We start from the raw sequence: 26,517 nt of genomic DNA on the forward strand, positions 1-26,517 counted from the left end.
AAACTTTGCTGTAGAGACATGTACATAGTTGCTAAGTTGTTTGTCCTCAGTTGCCATTTCCCTTGGACTTCCTATACATCTCCTTACCCCATCCAAGTTCTAAAACCCCTAATAAAACTTCAAAACAAGCTCAAGGAGCTGTCTCCTAATGCAAGTCTGAATGAGGAAATGACCCAAATCTCTTGCAACTCCTAAGGGGATAGTGCTACAGTTCTAGAGAACATTTAAAAATGATTATTGTGTCTGATCAGGACCCTGAAAAATGTACCATTTGTCTTTCATTCCTCCTGAAAAATAGTAGTGCTCATCCTAGTATTTGGGAGTGCCTAGGCACTCGTGTACATACAGCTGGTGATATCTCTACTGTTGTCAGAAAAACCAAGCTCATGCCTCTGCTCAAGAAAATGTGCATGAGCACAGAACGGTCCACAGAATTGTGCACAGAATGTGGACTATGTGAGCATCTATATGAGCACATGAGCATTAGTGTGCTCATGAGTGTAAACATGCCCATTTCAATGGACTTTGGCGCCCAGTGACCTATTTAAACATTGCAAGATTCAGGATCATTGCTAAGTGATCGTCAGCTCCTCCTGCCTGCGACTTAATCCCGTGCTTATGTCTGTATCCTGACCCAGCTTGTTGATTCTGTTTGTTCTTGAACGCCTTTTGCTGACTCCCACTTGTGACCCAACCTTGCCTTCTGCCTGCTGTTTCGGTACCTGCTCTACATGCTGATACTGACCTCAGACTCTATCCTGGTTTTCTGATTCTGTACCTCTGCCGCCCAGTCATTGCCATCTTCTGCCTGAATGACTACATATCTGAGAACATGCATCTGCTAGCTGCCAGCTTGCCTTCAGCTATGCATCTACTACAATTCCTGAACTGGATCTCCTATAGGCACCCATGCCACTCTGTGCCATGTTAAACCCTGTCATCAACCCCAGGGGAAACAGGACAAGAGGTATAAGGAAAGCCCTCTCCTCAAGTCAACCAGGTATGTGACAACTGTGCTGTTCATTTTCCTCCTTGCTGGGGGTTCTGACATGGGGAAGCAAAGCCCTGCCTCTACAAAGATGGCCACCTACACACAAAGAGATGGACTAGAATAAGGCATGGTAAGTCAGTAATGGGGAAAGGATCAGCTGTCAGGAATGGATTCAGCACTGGTGGTGGGACTCTCCTGCCGTGTGGGCTGCAGTACCAGAGCTGACCAGCGGGTGCTCTCAGCACTGGTGGTGGGACTCTTCTGCCGTGTGGGCTGCAGTACCAGAGCTGACCAGCGGGTGCTCTTAGCAGCCAGAAGCTCACAATCAGCCAAACCTGGGGCTGATTACAGAAAGGTGTATATAAGGCATGACCAGGCCTGTGCTCTGGGCCTTGGTGTATGTTTTCCCATGAGCCTCTGTACCCTGTGTTCCTGCTTCGTTGCTGACCCGGCTTGATCCTGATCTCTGTTGACCGTCTCCTGTTCTGACTACTGGCTCATCCCTGACTATTCTTCTGCCTACTCCTATGCTGTTTGACCTCCTGTTGCTGTACCTTGGCTTGTGACCCGTTTACTCTTTGCCTGCTGCTCTGTACTGATCTGCCTCCACCGTTACCGACTCGGCTTGTCTGACCACGCTAACTACTCTGCCATCCATCCATCCTGCACGGATCCAGCCGTACCTGCACATACCTCTGGCGGATCCCTCTACCACTAGCAGGGGTACTCAGGGGCCGCGACCTGGTCTCAGTCCTGCGCCAAGTCCATCCCCACCATCAGGGGCTCTGGTGAAAAGGCAGACTGGGGCTTAGACTCCGCGCCCTGGGGAATCCTGCCCTGAGGACCACTAGAGGTACCACCAAACGGTCATTACAGAACCCTACGGCCGGCCTGACCGTTCCACCTCTCCAGCCCTGACTACGCCTGTGTTCCTGCACCTCCTAAAGATTAGTGGAAGGTTGGTTTGCTCACTGTGCGTTTATATAGATATATATCTGGGTGGCTAATAATAACCTGTATTATATTGTACCTGAGACCTGCGTTTCCCTGTGCCAGTCCACACCTTTCTGGTCATTCCTTGATTCCTGACAGATCAGCTGTCGAGAATCCACAGTCAATACTGGTGGCCGGTCCTCTGCCCTCTGCTTTCCATGGTTGGGCACAGCTTCCACAGTTCAGTTTCTCTTTAAGGCTTCTTTCACACTAACAGTATTATTTACCACTGGTAAAAAGCGATCAGTGGCAGAATGCTTTTCAGAGGATGGTGACACCGTTTGATGCCTGTGGGGTTTTTTTTGTCTTCTTTTATTGCCAAATGGCAATGTTACATTGCAGGACTAAGTGTTTGTCTCTCGGTTGTGGCGTGGCCCCATTCACTACTCTGCATGTAGCATTATAATTCCTGCACAATGCAAAACATCATGGCTACCGCAATGTGTACTGCTTCAAGCGGCACAGTATCTGCTTGTCGGTGGGCAGTCGAGGGATGGTAAAAAAGACAAATTAGCTATCTGTTTTCCCACCCCCTGGCCACTCGTGTGGAAGGAGCCTAATGGAACAAATGTTTATGCTCCATTTTGAATTTGTTCTCCCACTGGAAAGAATTTTATTATGCTTTATTGTTTTTTTTTGCCTTCCTCTGGATCAGTTATGGGTATGAGATTCTGTAAATGGAGGTTTTCTATTTGTTTTTTTATTTTTATTGGTTAAATTAAATGGACCTGTGCCCTTTTTAACCTAACTGCGTAACTATGATGCTTTCCAATTGCAATGTTTTTATTCTACAGGCATGGAAAAAAAGGTCAGGGTACACAGGTCTCCAAACACGTTAGGAGAATTTTCCAAAACAAAAACACTGCATTCGGTCATCACTCATAAGGGTTTGTGAATAAACATTAGAAACAGGTCTTTCCGAATCCCAGAACACTGCTGATAAACAGGAGCACATTTCCAGAGATTCAATTTGAAATATCTAACTGACCATTTCACATTTAAGATTTTTAATATTCTGGACATTTTAATATTCTGGTCAATACATATATGGAAATTCAGCACCGCACTACGGCTAAATCAGCATGAGTTGGAATACTTGGAGATATGATATTGAATATGAAGTTAATGAAAGAAAGAAAGAAAGAAAGAAAAAGAGGATTATTTATTGTAACAATCCAACGGGTAAGCACATTTCTGGGGTTTAGAGGACACTTCATCAGGGCTTGGAAATTAGAGCAAAGTTGGAGGGCACTAGACTCAAATGAGTTCAAATGTCGGATATCTAGGTATAATGATTTGAGATTTTAAAACAACAGCTGTATAGATATATCCAGACATTAAAGCAGATACGGCGATCACATAGCTTTGTAAGAAAACAGACATGTATTTCTTTTCTTTTCTATTGGTTTTCAAAAGGAAGGATAAGGAAATAGTTGACCACCAGAAGCTGCATAACAACAGTAGTAAGAAAGAAACACCAGAGGCTTAAGTGTAGCATTAGAAAGACTATAATGATTAAAAGACAATAAGTAACTCACAAAGGTAGCAAAATATGATATCTGTCATAAAAAACAACCCAGTACAGATCCCATGTGAATGAATGGCAGATCGCTCCATTCGAGAAAAACAGCCTCACCACTCTTGGCCAGATGGAAGACACCAGGAAGCAGGCTCAGAAGTCAGAATCAAGAAGCCATGGATCTTGCTGCAGTGCAGGGCAGATCGGACGTGATGTCAGATGTTGCTTGGGGGAAAAGTGGGTGTGACTACATGATTCTAAGCTGCCCAGGCTCCTTTCTCAACCAGGGGTGGACTGACCATTTGGAAACTCAGGCACTGCCCGAGGGCCCAGGGTCAGTAGGGGGCCCCATGAGATGCCCCTGGTACCTTTTTCATAGGCTTTTTTGAGTTTGGGCAAGGACACAGGGGCCCCATGATCCCCTATTGCCCGGGGCCCCATGAGTTGTCAGTCCGCCCCTGTTCTCAACACAGTAGTATTAAATTCCAGAGCTAAGCAAGAGAGCCAAACAGGGAGGGCACTCTAAAGCACAACAGAGGACTGGCTAAGGTGGTTCTGCTGGCCACAGAATGGTGTCCTTCCATAAAGGTGTTCAAAAATGTAACCTCTAAGATTGCTGGTACCAGCTAGGGATAAAAGAAGAGACAAAGGAATATTAGGTGGGGAAACAGGAGAAGGTGACTGTAAATAGGGAGGAAGGAACACTAAAGGGAGGTGGGTAGAAAGGAGAGCATGTTTCCCCTTGGGGTTTAGAGTTAATTATGAAGGAAGGGGTATTCAAAAATAGCTAAGGGTAGATGGGTCCAAGGTTGGGACTGTGTAACTAAGCCATACTTTAAGAAACCTGGGCTGGCAGTTGGTAAGAATGCTTGTAAAAAATTCAACAGCAGGTAGCGCATTCGTGTGCATTTCAACTTCTGCTGAATCAACTCTGGGTATTTTCCATGCTTTGTCTATATCTTGTTTTGTTGCTATAGGAAAAAGGGTGGTGAATTTTTGTTGCGTCACTGTAAAGCCTGGAACTGGGTGGAGCAAAACTGCTATTCCGGGGTCCTTTGTATAATGTAGTGTGAGATATATAAAATAGAGCGTGTACAAGGCCAAAGACCAAAAACAGATACATTTTTGGCAAGTTCACCAAATATGGAGGACATCTCCCCTGTAGCCACAGCTTGTAAATTATTTGTCATCGCAAGACAGGAACTGTTTCGCCATTCGTCCTGTACCCAGTTTCATGGAAAGAGAACTTTGTAAGCAGATTCAGGTATAGTGGCTTTGAAGGAGCATTTTCCTATAGTGAACCAGGCCTTACTTCAGTCTTTAAGAGGTCTTGTTCCCAAAGTCCCATATCGAAAGGAGGGGAATTGGCCAAATGGTTTTCGTGGCTGAGTATAAAGTAAATGTATGTTTAGGACAGCCTGCAGTGTGAAGGTACAGTAGATGTGTTCAAAGATTGACTTTGTATAGCCCTGTAATGTGTCTACCATTTTGCCAGAGTGATCCACTTTGTGAAATTTGAGGATAATTTGTATACAATTTCAGTAAAATCTAAATTGGTAATCAATTTATGTGAAACCTGACGTGACATGGGTTTTTCTAAAAGACAGTTTGGAAAGCAGAATTCCATTGAATCTCAGAATGTCTACCGAACTTCCAAGTGTGTTTATCTGAGGGAGTATCACAAAAGGTCATCATGTTCTGGAATCTGGCTGGTCGAGTCTGTCCAGCTTGTCCACCTCTCTGTCAAGGCTCCTGTAGGTCACCTGTTCACTGACTCAAAAACAAAGTAATGGTTTGGTTTAAACTGGATTTTTTTCTTCACAGCAGTCTGGTTAGATGTTTTTTTCCAAACTCTTTATGCAAATAAATACGTAACTGTGTCTTTAACCCTGGATCCTTTATTTTGTACTCAACGATTTAACAAAGAAATTGTTCATACTCTGTTGCATAAATGTCCAAAACTCAAATGAATAACTGAAGCTTTTTTAAAAGTATATTTTTTTGAAGTATTTGCTAAAATATTGTGATTCTTAAATACAGGCACAAAACTAATAGTTTGCATACAGTGATTTCCTAAGAGATAGCCCGGCCACCGCATACCTCACCCAGTCCAAGTAGTAAGCGGATAAAAGCAGCCTCAGGCTAAGGCTGTTTTTACCTGCTTACCACTCAGGCTGGGTGAGGTGTGCGATGGCCGGGCTACCTCTTTCCATTTATGCAGCATGCTTTGGGTCTGGATGGACCTTTCCTCTACCTGCACCCTAGTCAGTGGCATCCACCTCACCGGACCTTGACAGGGACCCTTAAGCATTTATTATGGGTCATAGTAAAAATTATAGCACCGTGTCTCAAAAAAAATGTTTTTTTAAAAAAAGAAGCTCTGGTTGCGATACCCTATCTCTCGTGCTGTTACCCATGGACTTACCCATTCACTGATCCAGAACTGCTCCTCTTCCAAGATGAATGATGTCCAGCACATTAAACCCACTGTCAGCCCAGGGTGTCATTGAGAATGCTGAAAAGAACAGTGCTACATACTGTAATTATAGGGCGCTGGTCTCTGAAGCATTTAGAATCCACCTACTGCTACACAGAACACCAGGTGCAAAGGGAGCCTACAGTGCCTTGAAAAAGTATTCCCTTGAAATTTTCCACATTTTGTCACGTTACAACCAAAAACATAAATGTATTTTATTGCGATTTTATGTGATAGATCAACACAAAGTGGCACATAATTGTGAAATGGAAGGAAAATGATAAATGGTTTTTAAAAGTTTTTACAAATAAATCTGTGAAAAGTGTGGCAGCATTTGTATTCAGCCCCCCGGAGTCAATACTTTGTAGGACCCCCTTTCACTGCAATTCCAGCTTCAAGTCTTTTGGACGTCTCTACCAGCTTTGCACATCTAGAGAGGGACATTTCTGCCCATTCTTCTTTGCAAAATATCTCAAGCTCTGTCAGATTGGATGGAGAGCGTCTGTGAACAGCAATTTTCAAGTCTTGCCACAGATTCTCAATTGGATTTAGGTCTGGACTGTGACTGGGCCATTCTAACACATGAATATGCTTTGATCTAAACCATTCCATTGTAGCTCTGGCTGTATTTTTACGGTCGTTGTCCTGCTGGAAGGTGAACCTCTGTCCCAGTCTCAAGTATTTTGCAGACTCTAACAGGTTTTCCTCTAAGATTGCCCTGTATTTGGCTCCATCCATCTTCCCATCTTCCCTGTCCCTGCTGAAGAAAAGCATCCCCACAACATGATGCTGCCACCACCATGTTTCACAATGGGGATGGTGTTTTCAGGGTGATGTGCAGTGTTAGTTTTCTGCCACACATAGTCTTGCCTTTAGGCTAAAAAGTAAAATTTTGGTCTCATCTGACCAGAACACCTTCTTCCAGATGTTTGCTGTGTCCCCCACATGGCTTCTCGCAAACTGCAAACAGGACTTCTTATGGCTTTCTTTCAACAATGGCTTTCATCTTGCCACTCTTCCATATAGGCCAGATTTCTGGAGTGCACAATTAATAGTTGTCCTGTGGACAGATTCTTCCACCTGAGCTCTGGATCTCTGTAGCTCCTCCAGCGTTACCATGGGCCTCTTGGCTGCTTCTCTGTTTAATTAAAGAAAAATACATTTTTTTAGCAAATTTCATCTGGGCACTCTATATTTTACGACTTTACAATAGTAGCGTTTAAGTGTGGATTCATACATGTGCAATGCGAATTGAAGCTCCATTTTCACAGCTAATTGACAAAATAGTTGCTCAGTGGTTTCAGGTCAGGCTTAGAGCACGATCAGGTCAGGATTTTATCCAGTTCCCAACTGATGACATGTGCAATTCAGAAGCCTTCCCATAGGTTCAATGAGCTTGAATTCCCACCTGAGCTGGATGGCACTGCTCAGAAAACTGACAGGACTCTTTTTTAATTTGTACTGAATCCACACTCCGGTTGCACTACATAAATGTGAACAGGCACAATAGAAACCAATGTTATTTCACATGTCTTGCGATATGGATGTGGTTCAAAACTCATCCAATTTGCGAATATGTAAACCAGCTTTTAGAGTTAGGTAAGCTCTATAGGTAAACTTAAAGTTCCCGTCTAAGCAAAATGATAAGCCAGTTTATAAATGGGAGGATCCCCTGTGCAACACTATTAAAATTCAATGCATGGCCAATGAGGATTTGGGCTACAGAATGAAAGTAAAATCCCAGCTTAGTGTGGGCCATTGCTCTCTTCTTGAGGTAAGTAATCTGGTGGGGTGGCGTGTCGGAGCTGGTCTCATTCAACTGGACTTCTTCTGTAACATTGAAGATGTTGTGTAGTTTATCCAATCCACTTCTTCAGTTCCACTGAATGTCAGCAAGATAGCCCAACACCTTAATCCAATCACCATGGAAAAGCAGATGTTATTGTCCAAAAACAAGATGGTAGGCGAGAGAGTTGTGAAACCACTCCATTTTAGTTACATAATCCCAACCTTGAAGTCAAGAAAGCTGCATAGGTGTCAATCCTTTAATCTACATGGCTGAAATTGTTTAATTATTGTCAAAATGCTGGGGTAGAGATGTTACAACAGCATTAGGAGGCCAGATGGCCCAACATAGGTGCAGATTCTACAGGTCAAAACTCAGCAATGTTCCTACACCGCAAGTAAAAGGGACATTCTTTCAAGGACAGTGAGGTGCACATTTTGGACAGAGAGAACAAGCGGTTCACAAGAGACATGAAAGAGGTCATCTGCGGCAAACTGGAACAACCATCATTGGGTAGAGGCCTTTCACACCATTTATCTTCCAAATATTATGGTTTTAAAATCACTATCCTGATGTTTTGAGAAAAATTCACACCACAATCATGTAAAGTGGAGGAGTAACACCTTTGAAACCTTCTTGACACCAAGGATGGAATTATAGGAGGGTGATTTAAAAAATTTCACACCTTCCATCCAATTTTTAAACAACCAACATCTGATTTTCTATTGTGATTAGATATAAATGTTGGGATATTTTCCCGATACTCGTAGAACCGAATAAGTGGCTTGGATACCATACAAAATGTCTTTAATATTACAGAAAAAATTCAGTTGAAAGTTACTACTGCTAGAAATGGAGAAATGGAGAAGCCACACATCGTTGACGTCACTCAGCTCAGTCAATTTTTATTCAGGCATTAAACTGCCAGGAGCTCTGACATTTTTCACCCTTATGGCCTTAGTCATAGAGATATACAATGTGTGACAATTTATTTCCCGGAATGGACTGTAAAAAATGTTTGCTTGCCTATACACTAGCAGCTGTTGTCACCTTCAAAGTAGTCTCCTTGTGAAGCAACGCACTTTTATAGATGACTGAGCCACTGCTGGAAATATTCCTGAAATTTGTTTTCTGGAACGCTGCACAGTATCTTTGTTGCAGTGCGCTGAATGTCTGGAATGTCATCAAATCTGTGTCCTTTTAAAGCATTTTTTTTTTAATTTTGAAAAAGTCCCAGGGTGCTAAGTTATGAGAATTAGGTGGTTGGTCAAGTTTCTTGGTCAGGAACCTGCGAACACTTAACACATTATGTGCAGGAGCATTGTCGTGGTGGAGAATCCACTTGTCAGGCCAGAGTTCCAGTCTTTTAGTCCAAAGAGATTCCTGTAAGCTATTCACTTTTCACATTGGCATCTATCCTTTGTGTTTTGGTTGCGTCATTGTGAACATCTTCTCACCACTCCTTAAAGTGTTACTAAACCCAGGACCCTGCATTCACTATATCTGGTCTCCACGGACCCTGCATTCACTATATCTGGTTTCCCAGGACCCTGCATTCACGACATCTGGTCTCCCCGGACCCTGAATTCACGATATCTGGTCTCCCCAGATCCTGCATTCACTATAACTGGTCTCCCCGGACCCTGCATTCACTATATCTGGTCTCTCAGGACCCTGCATTCACTATATCTGGTCTCCCCAGACCCTGAATTCACTATATCTGGTCTCCCTGGACCCTGCATTCACTATATCTGGTCTCCCCGGACCCTGCATTCACTATATCCGCTCTCCCTGGACCCTGCATTCACTATATCTGGTCTCCCCGGACCCTGCATTCACTATATCTGGTCTCCCCGGACCCTGCATTCACTAAATTCAGTCTCCCCGGACCCTGCATTCACTATATTCGCTCTCCCTGGACCCTGCATTGACTATATCTGGTCTCCCCGGACCCTGCATTCACTATATCCGCTCTCCCTGGACCCTGCATTCACTATATCTGGTCTCCCCGGACCCTGCATTCACTAAATTCAGTCTCCCCGGACCCTGCATTCACTATATCTGGTCTCCCACAGTACACAGAACATGGAAATGCAATTATTTTAGTAAATATAAACCGATAAATACCTTTTCTCATCAGCAGTTAAAGCAGTCTTGTGACTTCTATCAGTGTCCAGCAGCGCACTGGTTACAGCTTGTAGGAGGAGTTTTCTTTCTGCTCTAGGAGGATGTGAAAGTCTTGACCCTCTGTCTGGACAGTGCTGATTGGCCCTGTGCTGATCACATGCACCCTCCCAAGAAAAAAAAAACCTCTCTAGCAATACACACCAAACTGAGCATGTGCATGCGACTATGGAGTCAGTCTGTATCAGGTGGTCATTTGAACAAGAGGAGGGGCAGAGAAGAAAGGATGAAACAGCCTTTTTACACAATACAGAGGATTAACCCCTTAGGTTCCACAGTGAGTATAACAAGCATGCTTTACTGTATATACAGACTGATTTTACTGTTGAGGGTTTAGTAACACTTTAAACCACCTATGTCATTCAAAAACATTTGATTTCTTCATAGAATGTTCACCATAAGCCGGTTGTAAAAGAACTAAAGTTTCACTCGCATATTTGCCAATTTTCACGCAAAATTGAATGTTAATCCCCTGCTCCACATACCTGTCACTCATTTTCCGCCAACAGCACAACACACACACGTTGTTTCTTCTACTATATTGGTCTGCCACCCAGGCGAGTGCAAGTTGGAACATGTCAGAGCATGCTTGAGTGCAAATGGCTGTGTGATTCACTTCCATAGAGTTACGGCGTGGGCATTCCAGGAATTAAATTGTCACTGCTCATATAATTAAGCTCGTAAGGGTTAGACACGCCCAGGGGCGGACTGACAACTCATGGGGCCCCCGGGCAATAAGGGATCATGGGGCCCCTGTGTCCTCGCCCACACTCAAATCACACCCAAAAAAGCCTATGAAGTGTACCAGGGACATCTCATGGGGCCCCCTACTGACCCCGGGCCCTCGGGCATTGCCCGAGTTCCCCAATGGTCAGTCCGCCCCTGGACATGCTCAATAAGGGCAATCTCCTGGTGGGAATGAACTGCTGAATAAACCATAAATTTGACTGAACCAACCTACATGGAAGAAAAATATATTCGAAATATATTTTAAAAATATTCTTCCCAAATATATTAACATATATTTGAAATGCTACAATTTTGGTCATATTCCATATATTTCAAAATATATTTCGATAAATATATTTTGATATAGAAAGGACACAGATATATTTGACCGTTTGGAAACTCGGGCACTGCCCGAGGGCCCGGGGTCAGTAGGGGGCCCCATGAGATGCCCCTGGTACCTTTTTTCATAGGCTTTTTTGAGTTTGGGCAAGGACACAGGGGCCCCATGATCCCCTATTACCCGGGGGCCCCATGAGTTGTCAGTCCGCCCCTGATATATACTGTATGTTGAAATGCATTTTAATTTCAAAATATATGAAAAATATGTTTAAAAATACATTTCAAATATACTGTATGTCTTTAAAAATACAAATCTACATTTTTGGAATGCATTTACAAATATATGTAAAAATATATGTTAAAATTAATTTTTTATATGTTAAAAAAAATCTGAAGAATATATTTAAAAAATGTATATATTTTTAAAAATATATATTTTTTAAATATATTCTTCAGATTTTTTTTATTTTTAAATATATTTTTAAAAATATATTTTTTTTAAATATATTCTTCAGATTTTTTTTAACATATAAAAAAGTAATTTTAACATATATTTTTACATATATTTGTAAATGCATTTAAAAAATGTAGATTGGTATTTTTAAAGACATACAGTATATTTGAAATGTATTTTTAAAAATATTTTTTAGATATTTTGTAATAAAAACGCATTTCAACATACAGTATATATATATATATATATTTAAATATTTTTTGAAAAATATTGAATATGGCCAAAATTGTAGCATTTCAAATATATGTCATATTTGGGAAGAATATTTTTAAAATATATTTCAAATATATGTTATTTCCATATGGGAAGTGACCTCATCGGTGTGTGGCATGTCCTAAGACCGGCATGCGATTGGATTTAGAGGCTCGGAGCGGTGACTTCGGCATTACTACTAAAATGTACTTATACTGAAAGTACCCTTATACTTTAAAGTCTTAGACAGCACTTCTCTCTGTGATTATTTTATGCAAATGTAATTTTCTTGTGTGTACAAGACACGTTATTCCCCCAGAAAATACTCCTGATTGCTGTTTGATGAATATTTTGCTGCCTTTAATGCTGTTACATGGATATTTTTTTTTTTTTAGTTTACCTACTATGAGAGAAATGAAATGTGTTTGGATTTAATAGATACACAAAAACATCAAAACTTACTGTTTTGATTCGGCTATTCAAACGAGTCAGCTTTTCTTAATGCAGAAAATAGTATTTTTAAATGAAAAAAAAGAAGAGAGAAAACTAGTAGTAATCATCTTGAAGGGCATTTTCTCGGTAAGAAAACATTGTGTTTGTGTAGGTGGGACTTTGTATTCCCATAATGGAAGCGGAGAGAAGAAAACTGAAAGGGGTTGAGTAACCTTTTTCTCAGTTAATATATGTAATTGCGCATCATCAACATAATAATCAGATCCAGTTTATTTTATATTATACCGGTTATTTTGCAGAAGAAAATAGGAAAAAATGATACACCTGGAATACAAAATCAAGAATCTAAATACAAATTCAAGTTTTAAAATGGTAAATCCAAACTCCAAGCAGATATAAAAGACACACATTAATTCAGCTCTATATTTATTAATCCAATATTAAACTAAATTTTTTTGTAGCTGAGTTTGACCTGGTTTAGGCCTCTTGCAATCCGCTGTACAGCAGGATGGGTTGGGGGGGGGGGGTGGAGAAGCACCCCAAGGAACCAGAGTGACAGAGAGATGAGCAAATCAGTCTGCAGCTTATCCCTTTACTATCCAATCACAGGCTGGAGGAGGGACAAGACCTGGAACCCCTATCTGCAACAGAATAAAATCAGGTCTCCTGCTCTCCCAGATAAGGTTACGCTGTGTGGCAGGGCTGTGTAATGCTCAGATCTGGATGGACAGAAATACCAATTCTTTAGCAGTTGAAACTGTATATGTATTTGTTTAATCTATCTAGCCATTTGCCTGGAATTCAGATTTGTGTGGATGCAAAAAGTAAAGGTCAACAGCTAGCACTTCTGCTTAGCAGCACTGGGGTCATCAGTTCAAATCCCAACCATGGCACTACCTACCTGGAGTTTGCATGTTCTCCCTCTGTCCGTGTGGGTTTCCTCCCTGTAATGCCTATGACATGTGTTGGCCTTGGACCCTTTGTTTCTTGGGGAATTTTTACAATAAAGCATCCTTGCCCATATGTCAGAAGCACTAGAAATGACAGTGATGTAATCTCTCTAGGCTAAAGGAACAGAGTCACAAGACATTAGATTGCTTAAAGCAGATAAGAAGTGTTTGTGAGATTGAATGTGTTTGTGACATCTAGAAATGTTACAGTAGACTTCTTAGATTAGATAAGAAATTGTTTGTGCAATTAAAGATGTCTACTTGTTTGAGAAGTTAGAAATCTTTAAGTTTAGGGTAGATAAGAAGCTGATTTGAAGCAAACGTGTGATATTGCGAGATAACGATGTTTGTTCAGTAATGTGGCTGGGTGTGACTCTGTTATCCTCATGGGACTTTTCTGCTAGCTCCTCCCGGAGTGGGTGCCCGCCCAATTCGGGAAAGTTGCCAGAAAATGGCTTAAAATGGGACGTCTGAACGCGGTCGGGGGGATCCTTCCAATGCGAAAGTGGACTCTTGCTAAGGCTATATGGGCTCATTGATTGGTCGCATTTACGGCTTCCCCCTGTGCATTATGGTTCAGATGGGGTCTGTTCCTTCCCGTCTTCTCATAGCTATGGTAATGTATTCATTCTATGCTGTCAAATGATGTATCTACAGTTGCAAGAAAAAGTATGTGAACCCCTTGGGATTACATGGAGTTTTGCATGAATTGGGCATAAAATGTGCTCTGAACGTCATCTAAGTCACAACAATAGAAGAACACAGTCTGCTGAACATAATACTACACAAACATTAGATGTTGCCATGGTTTAATTGCACATAACATGTAAACATTCACAGTGCAGGGAGGAAAAAGTATGTGAACCTTTGGACTTAATAACTGGTTGACCCTCCTTTGGCAGCAATAACCTCAACCAAACGTTTCCTGTAGTTGCAGATCAGACCTGCACAACGATCTGGAGTCATTTTGGACCACTTCTCTTCACAAAACTGTTTCAGTGTAGCAATATTCTTGGGATGTCTGGTGTGAATCGCTCTCTTAAGGTCATGCCACAGCATTTCAATTGGGTTGAGGTCAGGACTCTGACTGGGCCACTCCAGAAGGCGTATTCTGTGCTGTTGCAACCATTGTTTTGTTGAATTACTTGTATGCTTTGGGTCATTGTCCTGTTGCATCACCCATCCTCTGCGGAGCTTCAGTTGGCGGACAGATGGTCGTACGTTTTCCTGCAAATGTCTTGATAAACTCTGGAATTCATTTTCCCATCAATGGCAACAATCCGTCCAGGCCCTGAGGCAGCAAAGCAGCCCCGAACCATGATGCTCCCTCCGCCATGTTTCACAGTGGGGATGAGGTTTTGATGTTGGTGTGCTGTGCCTTTTTTTCTCCACACATAGTGTTGTGTGTTCTTCCCAAACAACTCAATCTTGGTTTCATCTGTCCACAGTATATTCTGCCAGTAGTGCTGTGGAACATCCAGGTGCTCGTCTGCAAACTTCAAACGTGCTGCAATCTTCTTTTTGGACAGCAATGGCTTCCTCCGTGGTGTCCTCCCATGTACTCCATTCTTGTTTCATGTTTTCCTTATTGTAGATGTGTCAACAAAAATGTTATCATGTGCCAGAGATTTCTGTAGGTCTTTAGCTGACACTCTGGGATTCTTCTTTACCTCATACAGCATTCTGCGCTGTGCTCTTGCAGTCATTCTTACAGGACGACCACGCCTAGGGAGAGTAGCAACAGTGCTAAACTTTCTCCATTTGTAGACAGTCTGTCTTACCGTGGACACATGAACATCAAGGCTCAAGGAGATACTTTTGTAACCCTTTCCAGCTTCATGCAAGTCAACAATTCTTGATCGTAGGTCTTCTGAGAGCTCTTTTCTGCGAGACATGGTTCACATCAGACAGTGCTTCTTGAAACCAGTAAACCCAAAACAGGTGTGTGTTTTTTAAGGGCAGGACAGCTGTCAGCAACACATCCAATATCATCACACTGATTGGAGTCAAGGTTGGCTCACTCCTGGCTCCAATTAGCTCTGGGAGAAGTCATTAAGCTAGGGCGTCACATACTTTTTCCTCCCTGCACTGTGAATGTTTACATGTTATGTGCAATTAAACCATGGCAACATCTAATGTTTGTGTAGTATTATGTTCAGCAGACTGTGTTCTTCTATTGTTGTGACTTAGATGACGTTCAGAGCACATTTTATGCCCAATTCATGCAAAACTCCTCGTAATCCCAAGGGGTTCACATACTTTTTCTTGCAACTGTATTTCATGCTGTAATGCTCACATTATTATTGATGTGTGTTACTATGCAGATTCTGATGACTATAAGATATATCCTCCTGTGTGTCTTGTGATAATAAAAGTGGAGGTTTTGACAGTGCAAGAATATTGCAGTTGGATTCTGTTATTTCTTGGAGTGCCTAGTGAATGCTATGATGTGCCAGGGCAGGTGTTCATCCGGTAGTGGGTCTTTCACATGCTTAGAATAATGGTGTTGGTTAAATGTACCTGAGTATTGTGTGTGTGTATATGGCTTGCTTTTGGTTATTGTGTCCAGCATTGCATTACACTCCCACACTCCAAAGACATTCTAGAAGGTTAATTGGCTCCTGTCCAATTTGGCCTAGTACGTTTGTGTATGGATGTGAGTTAGGGGCCTTAGATTGTAAGTTCCTCGAGGACAGGGACTGATGTAAATGTACTATATATATATATATATATATATCCTTAGATTGTATGCCCCTTGAGGGTTAGGGACTGACATGAATGTACAATATATATATGTAAAGCGCTGCGTAAATTGACAGTGCTATATAAGTACCTGAAATATATATACAGTCATGGCCGAAATTGTTGGCACCCTTGATATTTCTCCAGGAAATCATGTATTTCTCACGAAACGTATTGCATTAACACATGTTTTGCTATACACATGTTTATTCCCTTTGTGTGTATTGGGACAAAACAAAAAAAGGGAGGAAAGAAAGCAAATTCGACATAATGTCACACAAACCTCCAAAAATGGGCTGGACAAAAGTATTGGCACCCTTTCACAACTGCGGATAAATAAGAATGTTACAAGCATGTGATGCTCCTGTAAACTCACCTGGGGCAAGTAACAGGTGTGGGCAATATAGAAATCACACCTGAAAGCAGATAAAAAGGAGAGACGTTCACTTAACCTTTGCATTGTGTGTCTGTCTGTGCCACACTAAGCATGGACAACAGAAAGAGGAGACGAGAACTGTCTGAGGACCTGAGAACCAAAATTGTGGCAAAATATCAACAATCTCAAGGTTACAAGTCCATCTCCAGAGAACTAGATTTGCCTTTGTCCACAGTGCGCAACATTATCAAGAAGTTTGCAACCCATGGCACTGTAGCTAATCTCCCTGGTCGTGGACGGATGAGGAAAATTGATGAAAGATTGCAACGCAGAATAGTCCGGATGGTGGATAAGCAGCCCCAAACATGTTCCAAAGACATTCAAGCTGTCCTGCAGGCTCAGGGAGCATCAGTGTCAGCGCGAACTATCCGTCGACATTTAAATGAAATGAAACGCTATGGCAGGAGACCCAGGAGGACCCCACTGCTGACACAGAGACATAAAAAAGCAAGACTACAGTTTGCCAAAATGTACTTGAGTAAGCCAAAAGCCTTCTGGGAAAACGTCTTGTGGACAGATGAGACCAAGATAGAGCTTTTCGGTAAAGCACATCATTCTACTGTTTACCGAAAACGGAATGAGGCCTACAAAGAACAAAACACAGTACCTACGGTAAAATATGGTGGAGGTTCAATGATGTTTTGGGGTTGTTTTGCTGCCTCTGGCACTGGGTGCCTTGACTGTGTGCAAGGCATCATGAAATCTGAGGATTACCAAAGGATTTTGGGTCGCACTGTAGGGCCCAGTGTCAGAAAGCTGGGTTTGCGTCCAAGATCCTGGGTCTTCCAGCAGGACAATGACCCCAAACATACGTCAAAAAGCACTCAGAAATGGATGGCAAAGAAGCGCTGGAGAGTTCTGAAGTGGCCAGCAATGAGCCCAGATCTAAATCCCATTGAACACCTGTGGAGAGATCTTAAAATTGCTGTTGGGAAAAGGTGTCCTTCCAATAAGAGAGACCTGGAGCTGTTTGCAAAGGAAGAGTGGTCCAAAATTCCGGGTGAGAGGTGTCAGAAGCTTATTGATGGTTATAGGAAGCGACTGATTTCAGTTATGTTTTCCAAAGGGTGTGCAACCAAATATTAAGTTAAGGGTGCCAATACTTTTGTCCAGCCCATTTTTGGGGTTTTGTGTGACATTATGTCATATTTGCTTTTCTGCCTCTGTTTTATATTTGTTCCAATACATACAAAGGGAATAAACATGTGTATAGCAAAACATGTGTTAATGCAATACCTTTTTTGTGTGAAATACTTGATTTTCAGGAAAAATATCAAGGGTGCCAACAATTTCGGCCATGACTGTATATATATATATATATATATATATATATATATGGTAAATTAGCTGCTGACTTTTATAAAACAGGTACTCTATGGTTCTTACCAGTCCATAAAGTCCAGTGCTCTCTTCATACAACCCTATATGTTCAGTGTTCTCTTCAGTCCTGCAGTCCGGCTGTGGATTATCAGGAAGTCACAGTCGGCTCCCAAGTCTAAGATGGGGATGCAGGATCAGAGACAACACTGAACATATAGGGTTGTTTGAAGACAGCACTGGAATTCATGGGCTGGTAAGTGCCATGGAGTACCTGTTCTGTTACAGTACTTGTGACTTCCTGATAAGCCACACCCGGCTCTGCACCGCACATGCGCAAGATCTGCAGATTGGAGCAGACTGTCCTGAAGCCACCTGGAACTTGTGATGTATCCTAGGAGGTTGTGTGGGGGAAAGGAAGGGGGGATCGGACCCAGAAAGCGTCATCTTCACCTAGGGGAGGAAGAATGGAAGGAAGTGGGAGCAAGTACCTTACGGAAAAGGTATTTGCTACCCAAAAGAAAACCCCTCCCATGTGGTGAAGGGAGAGCTTGGATTATGCATTCTTCAAAAGGACAGTGAAAGTCTACATTGAGTTTTTTTTTCTTGCTACTTTGACAAACATTTAAATGAAAAAGAAACACATTTAACGGGAAATTGTTACTTTAGAAGCCCAACTCTGTTCACTTTTATTTGTGGTGCCATTTTTTTTATTGTTGTCTACATCCTTCTTGGGAGATTTTTCCCCACTTCCTGTCTATTTGCCGGTTGAGTCAGAGCAGGAAGTGAAGGTAAATCCTTCATTTGAGATCCAGACAGCTATACAAGCACATTTTATATTTGAGCTAGGCTTCTTTTCACGTTTTTATCTGAATAACCATAAACTGGTTTGATGCAAAAAAAAAGAAAAGTGTTTACGGAAATAAATAGCTGAAGCTTAAATTACCCATAAAGCAGAAGAAGTCCGAGGAGTGACTCATCAACCTTCCCCCACTGCCCATCTGCTCTCTCCATACAGGACCCTATGGAGATTCAATTAGCAGAGAAAGCCACAAAGGAGGCATCTGCATCTGCCTGGCATTTGCTTCTGGTTCTGCTAAATCAGTGCCATGGGTCTGCTCTGTGCTAATTTTTTTTTTTTTGCGTGCAAAATTAGGATTTTATATAAATGATAATAAAAAAGAAGAAATTATTGATTAGTTTAAAAATAGGTACAAAAAATCCCCAAAAAACAAATGAACCCAAAATCATTATGATTTACTTTTTAGGGCAAAGCAATAGATTTGTTTCATGGAAGAACTTTCTCGTCAATGTTCTTTTCAGTGTTCTGACTTCCAGGAGGAGAAATACATGTAATGCTTTGTAAGCCTAGCTATGAGATCGAACGGTGCACCCCCCCCCTTCCGGTGCTGCCATCCGACAATATAGGTAGGAGGGAGATGGCTGCGTTGATAGTCATCTCCTTGCTAGCATTGTTGTTGGACATCCTGTCCAGCTAAGTCTACATTACCATGCATACTTTATTGCCCATTAACATGTGTTGCAATAAAGCAGCCTATTCAGCATGAATTGCACCCCACTACACTGCAATGGCCCAAAAAATATAGGGGATTTTTATTTTTAGCACACCAAAACACATGGTGATTCCATTGTGGCATGCTGTGGTGCCTTGTGTGCTTTAAAGTCTATTGGGGTGTATTCACAATGAACGGCAATGCACTGTACATACATAAAGCAGGCGTGTTGCTAAAATGTGCACATTTTTTACTGTTCGTTATCCCAATGCACAAAGTTGAATGGGCCCTCAAAACCAAGGTCCATTTATAAAATTTTTAAACAGTAAAAAAAATTTAACATGAATCAGAAAGTGCCAAAACACATTGCAGTAGCATCACTCAAGTGTGAAAGGGGCCTTATGCAGCTTTGTCCTGGGTTCAGATACTCACCTGCCCAATGGATTCAGTGTTGTCCTGCAGCAGCTCAGGTCCTGCACCGCCATCTTGGTCCTCCTTAATCATTGGAATCCATCTGCCTCCTCCAGGTTCAGGCAGTCAGCCTCCGATGAAGACTGCAGCTCTGCCCACTGGACACTGTAAGTCCCTACTCCTGCAGCCTCCTGGGATATGTACTTTGGAATCCCAGTAGGTTGAGGTAGCAGGGGTACATCATTCTCTCCTAGGCGAGAATAGAGGCAAAAGGGCGAGGCCAGGCTAAATGTTATTAAAAAACACATCAACAAAAAAAACCTGCTGATTTAAATTGCATAGCGGCTGTACTCAGAGCCTTAGTTGATGGGGAGTACTTGGGGTTTGAAGGTCTGCTTTTAACCAATGGCAGTTTCAAAGATTGTAAACATTAAAAAATAGGGTCCAAGGCCCCTTTCACATGGGTGTTCCATTTGGCCATTTTCTTATCCATCCGCTGATGGATGAAAAGTGAACATCAACGCATCTCTATGGAAAAACGGATAAAAATGGATGATCATTATGAATGTGTTGCATTACGAGAAAGGGTCATGCCTCTTGGCTCATTACTGTGCATTGGCAGCCCATTCATTTCAATGGGTTGCCTTAATGCAATGCACATTTACGCGTGTTAACGCACCACAAAGAAGTCGATTTTCATTTTTGAGCTTAATGTAGATTACCCTTCCATCTCCAGGAATGTTGTATAAAATTATTGAAAGTGATATGTGCTTAAAATATTAACAGCCACATCCTCCCACAATTGTTTGGAAGTCTCTTAGAGAGAAAAAAAACCCCAAAAAGGTGAATGTATCCTCTTAAAAAGATGACACGGTGTTGTTCATTTAAACTCGATAATTACAGCGAAGCAGCTGGGAATGCTTTAAAAGCCACTTTCAGCTACTTTTGCATTTTGTGGAAATGTTTCTGTTGACTTTATTAAGGTTGTAGAGTGCAAAGAGTATTTTTTTTTTATTATTTATATGTTAAGAGTATTGCTTCCAAAGTTGGTTTTTACCAACCACTCAATGATGTACTTCACATCGACAGAAAGTGCAGAGAAAAAAAAATGATTGCATAATTTGGTTCGGTCTGAAGTACTTTAGAAAAAGCAGATTTAATTGAGCATACAGACTTGTTATCTTGTCAATCCGGTAAAGAGGCAGTATCTGTAGGTAAAATGTATGCTCGTCATTGCGGCGGTGACTACTCTCCTGGCCTTTCAACAAAATAGGCTTTTCTACCTCTCTTTTATGCTGTCAATTAACATTAGGGGCTGGCTGTTCAGGGAGATGAATGGGATGTATTCCTTCAGGTGAAACAGATCAAACTGATGGTTTGATTGGGATGTCAGTGCAGTTAGAGGCTATATATATATATATATATATATATATATATATATATATACAGTATATGTATATTTATGTATGATATATATACATTTATGAGATATATATATATATACGTCTAGGCATATATTTATATATTTGCATTTCTAGGGCTGTCACGGTTCTTCACAAAGCACATTTTTGCATGCAAACCATATTTACACTTTTTGCCATCAAATTTAAGAGAATTCCACTATGTGTTTCTTATATGTTCTCATTCACATGGCAAAAAAATAAATATTTCTTATATTTAAGATACAAAATGTGGCCTCCATGCTGGATGTGGTCTTTTGCTTGCCTTTATCTGGCTCTTGGGGCACAGTTCCTCCCAATGATAGGGGCCAATGACACCATTCCTTCCAATGACACCAAAAGTGGGGTGTAATCCCTCCCACTGATACAAACAATGCCAAACTATTCCTTCAACTGACACAAACAATGGGAAACTATTTCTTCCACTAACACTAACGATAAGGCACTATTTCTCCAACTTATGCCAATGATGGGGCACTATTCCTCCCACTAATAAGAATGATGATGGGGCACTATTCCATCTACTGATACCAATGATGGGGAAATATTCCTCCCACTGATACCAATGATAGAGCAATATTCCTCCCACTGATACCAATGATAGGACAATATTCCTCCCACTAATAAGAATGATGGGGCACTATTCCTTCCACTGACACCAAGACTAATGCACTAATCCTCCCACTGACACCACTAATGGGGTATTATTCCTTTCACTGACACTAATGATGGGGCATAATTCCTCTCGCTGATATAAATGATTAGGCACTATTCCTCCCACTAACACCAACTATAGATCACTATATTTCCCACTGACACCAATGGTGGGGCACTGTTCCTCCTTGTACTGACCAGAGGCGCTATGTTATTTTTTCTAATCTCACTGACCACCAAGCTTGAGCCCTCCCCGAAAGACAGTAAATAGCCCTTTGTTTAGTTTGGAAACTAAACAAGTTCTGAAAGTTTGGAGATCCCTGCCTTATCAGAACACCAAGGGGTTGATTCACTAAAACTGGAGAGTGCAAATCTGGTGCAGCTGTACATGGTAGCCAATCAATTTCTAACTACAGCTTCTTCAATTTGTCTCCTTTTCACAAGGGACGGAATTCACCTGTGATCCGCTTGCTCAGCAAAGAATCTATCTGTTGATCCCCACTGATCAGGCGGATGACAGGTCCATGTCTGCTCCACTTATGACTAGTGGAAATTGGCACAGCCCGCTCTCTTCTAATGACAGTCAGATGTAAACGGACTGCCCATCCGTTCTGCTGGACAGAAGAGGAACTGATCCCCATCCCTCTGTTTTTGGCAGATCGGATGTAGGCAGGTATAAGCGGACACATATCTGTTTACACTCGCCACTCCATAGAGGAGAAGGGAGGTTCTGATCGGATCCGCCTGAAAAACCGTCAGGCGGAGCTGATCGTAACGCTCATGTGAAAGGGGCCTTAAACTCTGACAAAAAAACTGGAAGCACTTGTGTTTGTCTTAGGAAATTATCTACCATGTTAGTTGTTAAATAGTTACTCCATAAACTATAATTCAACCACTGGCACATTTCTAATTTTTGAGATCAGAAAGAAAGACACCTTGTAGAAAGTATGAAAGCAAAGAACACACCCCTGCCACACCCCTAATTAGCCAGTTCATGAAGAATTAGCATGCTAAATATATTTGGTTGAACCCACAAGTGTTTTTTAATCATCCCAGTTTCTACTTTATCCTGGCTTAAAAAAAAATAATTTACAGGATGAATAAAATGTTGGTTGTTAAAGAGTTAATTTTTATACAGGTCCATACATCAAGCCAAAACGAGGGAAAACCAAGGGCTATGATCCCCTAGTGTAAATTTTGTTAAAATTGTTTAAAAGATAAATGAACCATCACAGAAGTTTTGGACTCTATTGTTAAGATCTTTGTTCCTCAGCCTGCACACCTGATGAGGGGTTCTAACTCTTCTTTTTGCAGGGCCGTCCCAATGCATTGGCCCCCCCTGGCTCTGCCCAGGGGCTCCAGGTGCATGGGAGCCTCACAATCAGGGCCAAGACAAGGTGGGGGGCGGGTGCACTGGCAATTTGGCCACATGGTGCGATTTTCTTTGACAGGAATAACTGCAGTGTCACTGCTGTCAGAAGGAGTAGGCTGGATTCTGCTAGAAAAAGGATTCAGCTTTCTCTTCCCTCCTGTAGGGGGCAGAAGAGAGCCCACACTGAGATTGGGAACTCACCTCAGTCTCAGCGCGAGAGAAGGAGGAGTTGTCTTCCCTACAGACGGGATCAGTACACAGCACAGGGGGAGGGGGGCACAACTCTGATGTAAGGGACACTGTGGTGAGGACATCTGAGGTATGGGGTACTGTGATGGAGACATCTAATGGATGGGGATACTGTGATGAGGACATCTAATGGATGGGCACACTCTGATAGTTACACCTGATGTGTGGGGACACTTGATGCAGACACCTGATGGATGGGGGCACTCTGATGTGAACTCCTGTTGTATGGGGGCACTCCTATGGGGATACCTGATGTATGGGGACACTGTGATGGGGACACCTAGTTGATGGGAACACTGTGATGAAGACACCTGATGGGTGAGGACACTGTGAAGGGGGCACCTGTTGTGTGGGAATAAATATTTATCAATTTTTCAGATAAACAAGTTATACAAACATACTCATTAAAACCTTAGCTTATTATCAAAACATTTATCGTTTCATCCCTTTCAACCCCCCTCCCCCTACCTATTTACCACCCATCCCCCCCCCCCCCATCCAATCCCTTACCCCTTCTGCTCTGCATTTTTGTATAGGGGTGCTTTGATGGGGACACCTGATGTAAGGGGGCACTGTGATGGGGACACCTGATGCAGGCTGATAGGGGCCCCACTGCATTACTGCTCTATTGTCCATGATACTATTAAGATGGCACTGCCTTGATGAACTTTGTTCTCAATAAAAATTAACAAAAGTGTTACAGGAACAGTTGCAATGGGCAAAGATGGGTGTTCACACCAAAAACTTCCAGGTAGACAGGAACAGATTTGGAAATTGTGAGAGATCTCAGTGTTGGAGGTTGGAAGACATATAAAAAACAGAGGCTGACCCAACTGACTAGACTGTATCTTTTTGTCAGATTGACCCTTCAAAAGAGATCACAACCTTTCAAATGAGACTCAAAACCAATGAAGAATAATTACTCTACTTTGTTCAAAAACATCTCTAAAAAGATTCTTCAGCCCAATTACCATCATAAATTCATCAAGCAGATTCTTCATATCTATTCAGCTTCTGTAAATGAAATGCCACTCTTCTCAAATGACCCATGATTATTAATTTTGTTTGTCTTACCGACCACCAAGTCCCCCTGGCCTGACTCTTTGGGGGTCGCAGCTAATCCTTCCACCGCCGCAAACGCTCTCATCATCCAATTACAAAGAAGGAAACTGCTCCCGTATTCCTTTATCAAATTATATAAGCATTTTCCATAATTAAGATGCATTGCTTCCTACTACTTTCTTCAGCATATCATAATGTAATCATTAAGCTACAAATTATACCAAAATATTCCGTGATTATGTGACTCGAGCGGCTTTTCTTAATTTAGTTAATGCAGCCATTAAATACCGTAAGTTAAAGAGCAACAGGGTAGTAATTTCAGTTATGTATAAACACTGGGAAATTCTGAACAGTTACAAATTACATTTTTCAAGTGCTGCACTTGTTCTGAAAACATTTAACATGAGTATTCAATGTATTGAGTTAACATAAAATAAAGCCCCGAGGGATGTTTTTGAATTTTTTTTTTCTTCCTCCTTACAAAAGACAACTGCCATTTGTTAAGCTTTGTGCAAACACCTGTTTTAATTGTGCTTTCCGCTCGTGCGTTCCTTATTCTGTTCCTAGGCTCGGCGAGTTAACCTTGTTTTTTAAAAAGGGGGCACCTGCCTACTTCCGAGTGCTTATTGTAAATCAAAACACGTTTAGATGCTGAGGCATTACGATAAAGGAGAACTGACAAGGAGCTATACTCGTGGGATTAAACACTTTTCAGCTACTTGAAATTTCAGAAAAGAAGGATGGCTGAGCCAAATGATATTACAGGGAGAAGGAAATTCTTAAAAAAAAATTCTTTGGATTGGGTGTCCTAATTTATTGGATACTCTGGGATGGGAGGAACCAAGAATTTTTGAAGATAAAGGAACAAAGCCACCCAATGTTCCCCGAGGCATCTCTAATTGATTTTTTTTTTTTTTAGCTTGTGATTGGAACCATCCAAAATGCTGTCACAGAGCCTGGCCCCCAACTGAGTCACAGCCTGCCATGCATGTGAATTAAGTGACTCAGTGAATGCATGAGCATCTATTAGAGTAAATGGCACGTTGGGTTCTTAGCAGTACATTCAACCAGTGATTGTATGAGCAGCTTGGATATGACAAGTGCTATTTATTTATTGAGGTTAGCTAACCACATGACATCCTCTTCTTCCAGGCCATTATGCACACGTATATTCCTCAGTCCATGCTGGAAGCAGAGCTAAAAAAGATCTCTGACAGACGATATTGGCATCTAAATTCTCAATAAATCAGACTTAACATCAGATATATTTTTTTTTCATGGTGACTGCATGCTAAATAATGTCTGTGAAGGTTCTCATACATTCAGGTTATAGTATATCTAGTAGTAGTTGGTCACATTCAGCTGAATTTGTTACATATTACTGAAGATGTTTCATATCTTCTCCAAGCCCTGCCTTCAGTTATGAACTGAAGAATGGGCTTGGATGACCTACAAAATTATGAGGAGAGGAGACTGCTCCCTCCGCAGCAAAAATGGAGCAAAAGAGCATAAAATCTATTTACTTGGAATCCCTTGTTAGCGAGTGACGGTCTGCCTCATGTGTGGCCAAAGCGGGCAGGCAAGCATTTAGACCTTGCCCTGTAGCTCTCACTATCTCTTCTCAATTCATGGGTCGGTGCCGGTGACCAGATCCTCTGCCCACCTCCTTGGTACCCCCTCACTCCCAGGTATAACCAGATGCTGGCCCACCTTTCCCAGAGCTCAACAGCCAGGTGGAATTACTGAAAACTCTTGTTCTTCCACCACATCTACTGTGTTACCTGAATAACTTCACACACGAGGCCACATGTAGATAATTTCTTCTTTACTGAAGTAGTAACTCAAGATTACAGCAATCCAGATCGCAGACCTCAAATCTCAGTCCAGCAACAAATCTTTTGCACATTCACTGTTATGAGTCTCTTCAAGGTAGGTGATGTGCATCCAGGACCAGCTAAGGGGAACCCCCTCCAGGGGGAACCCAGGAAAAAGTGCCATCTCTTAGGAGACCATTCTCCACATGGTAACCCTCACCATGATCAGGGCTCTCTCTCTCTATTTTCTCTGACCATATTTATCAGGATTCTGCCAGGAAGGAATATTCTTAAGTGGGTCACATAGTGGTCCCAACCAGGGGCGGACTGACCATTTGGAAACTCGGGCACTGCCCGAGG

Source organism: Staurois parvus, unplaced genomic scaffold (genome assembly GCF_062004578.1).
Source record: "Staurois parvus isolate SC_StPar_1 unplaced genomic scaffold, SC_StPar_1.0 ptg000208l, whole genome shotgun sequence".
Classification (NCBI taxonomy): Eukaryota; Metazoa; Chordata; class Amphibia; order Anura; family Ranidae; genus Staurois; species Staurois parvus.